At 56.2% G+C, this 2,843-nt stretch overlaps 1 pseudogene; it reads right to left on the bottom strand.

The window, feature by feature from the left end:
* LOC102775418 overlaps positions 1-2,843 on the bottom strand; it is a 67,999-nt pseudogene that overhangs the window by 1,141 nt on the left and 64,015 nt on the right.

The raw sequence follows: 2,843 nt of genomic DNA, 5'->3' as shown, positions 1-2,843 counted from the left end.
CAGGCAGCGCAGAGGCGCTCAGCGTGGACCTGAGGGCGCGGCTGCAAGTGCCGAGGGCCCTCCCACCAGCCCCCAGGGCCGGGTCAGGAAGGGCTTCTGGACGGGCACTTGAGCCCGAGCCATTTTTCCTGGTGTTATTTCTGGCAGCAGGAGGCCACTCGATCCTGTTTTCAGAGCATCCAGGCCCTGCCTGCTCAGTGATGTCAACTTCGTGGGCTGGCACCTCAGAACACGCTCCCCGTCCTCCCCCAGTGCCTTCTCCCATCTCTGAAACAGAGGTGAGCTGGGGCGAGACACAGGCAGTGCCCGTTGGCTGTGGCTTGGCACCTGTCGTTGAATTGACAGCAAACAGGAGACGCCATGGCGCTGACTCAGGGCGGCATGGGTGCCCTTCGGTGATGGGGGACAGGGCGTTAAGTGCGATCCCTGAGGGTTTTTTTTAATTTTTTAATTTTTTTTTATTTTTGCCTTCATAACCTGGGAACCGGGCTCTGGGTAGTGTTGGGGGAGCTCTGGGTCGCCACCTCCTAGACTGTGTTGGGAAACAGCTGGGTCGCCGCCTCCCAGACGGGGGACCGCTGGGTCGCCTTCTCCCGGACAGCATCGGGGAGGCCTGGAGCCCAGCCACCGAGACTGCAGCGAAGTTCCGCGGCTCGGCCTGCTGGGCAGCGCTCTTCAGCGAACCTTGTGCCCGGAGTTGGTGGTGATAGTGAGCCAAGTTCATGATCATCTTGGACATCCTTTTGGTAAGAAGGCCGGCCAAGGATCAGGATCTCAGCCTCGCCTTCGGGGTCCCACTGGTTAATGCGAAGCAGGGTCTGCGACACACACTCGACACACACTCGATGCGGAATGTGCTCTCCGCCGGGCCGAAGATCGCTTCCACCAGCCACTCCTCGAGGTGAACCGTCTTCGCGCTCTTGAGGTGCTCCGTGTGGAACCAGTAGGGCTGCTTGGCGTTGTCACCCAGCACCTGGAATGGTGCCCCTCCCTGCTGCTCCAGCTGCACCAGCGTGGGAAAGCGTGTGGTGGTGGCCGTGCTGCTGCCGGACACGCAGACTGAGCTGGTGCAGATGCAAGTGGCCTGGCTATGGCCCTGAGGTTCCTAACGAGGAGAAAGGCTGGGGAGAGGAGCCGCTGGCCAGGCTGCACCCAGCCTTCAGGCTCCGCAGTGGACGAGGTCAGCAGCGGGGGCGGGAGGCTGGGCCCTAGCCTCCCCAGCGCCCGGTCAGCTCCCCGACATCAGTCCACAGCAGCCCGTCCCACCTCTTCCATCTCAGGGCACATAAGCGATGGCACAGTCACTAAAGGTCTGTGGCGCATCAAAAATGGACTTTTTGGCAGTCTAACCAAAAATAGGTATAATTTTGATTCCTTCACACTGGACAGCTACTGTCATTTCTTTTAATTTGACCATCTGGGAAAAGAGGCCAGTGCCCCTGACGCAATAGTCAGGTCCCACATGTTGTAAACATTCTTGCACCACATGGTTGAAATCGCTGCCCCGGAGCTTAGGGACTGGACATAAATCTAGAGGTGGAGGGTAATTGGGGGGTGGTCACGCCCCCAGGAGCCCCTCTGGCAGCACGGGGAGTTGGTCGTCTCCTCACAGTGTCTGAGAGGGAAAGTGGGCAGAACGTAAGTATGAGCAGGGTTTAGATGTATTGATGCTGGTGACGAGGAATGTGGCTTATTTACGCTCCTCTTCCTGGCATTGAGGGAATGATTAGTTGAATATTCAAGAGTGAGCTGAAGGTAAATGGAAATGTGTTTTAAAAATACCACGGGGGAGCAGGGAAACAACCCTGGGACTGAGCAGGCTATTGCCACCTCCTCCTGCTCTAGAATAAAGATAAAAATATCTCTTCCTATGCGGCAGGAATAAGAATCATCTGTGCAGACGCTTCAGTGGTGAGAGTGGGACCTGGGTGACGGAGACCAGCCCACACCCCATGCCCGGTGGCGTGAGTGGAAGTCAGGGTGTGGTCCACCCCGGGAGATCCTGTTCTAGGGACACTGTAGTGGCCTGGAGAGTTCAAGGCCAGACTTGGGCAGGAGGCGTGCTGCCCCACATCGACACATGACCGGAAAACACGCGACCACTCACTCGCTGGCAAAGCCCACGTGGCCATCATCCCTGAAGGGTAGTTACCTGTGAGAGGTCGTCGTGGGTGGGCAGCAGGCCAAGGAGGCAGCCACCTAGGTCACCATGGAACCAGCGCAGAATGAATGGTGTGAGGGAGCTGCAGGGGCAAGAAGGTGTAAGGTGTTCATACACACAGACCTGGCAGGCGTGGCACTGTGGGAGAGGGGAGGTCAGGCAGGAGTGCACACGTGATGACTGGGAATGTGAGGGGGTGGACTCCACACACACACACACCACACACATACCACACACACACACCACATACACACATACCACACACACACACACACACCACACACAACACACACACACCATGACATTGTGTGAGGTGGCCTTCTGAGAGGACAGCTGAAGGCTGTCTTCTGATAGAGCTCTCACCAGCTGGAGCAATAGTCCTTCACTGAAGGGGGTGCTGGGGGGTGAATCTCAGTATCCACCACAATGTCCCCCAATCAATATTCATCACAATGTCCCCAACCTAACTCTTGCAATTCAATTAACACCCTCCTCCCCTAAATATGCTCTTCTCCAGTCTTCCTAACTTCAGGAAACCATCCAGCAGTTTTAAAATAATAAATGTAAGAATCCTTCCTTGTCGGGGTTCATGTCCCAGCATCAAGAAGGGTTCAGGAATCTGGAAAAGAGGCTGCGCAGAGATGACATAGGAATCCGGAGACTAATAAAGAGTAGATTTGGA

Source organism: Myotis davidii, unplaced genomic scaffold (genome assembly GCF_000327345.1).
Source record: "Myotis davidii unplaced genomic scaffold, ASM32734v1 scaffold614, whole genome shotgun sequence".
Taxonomy (NCBI): Eukaryota; Metazoa; Chordata; class Mammalia; order Chiroptera; family Vespertilionidae; genus Myotis; species Myotis davidii.
Note: the sequence above shows the minus strand (reverse complement) of the source record. Positions and strands in the feature narration are given on the sequence as shown.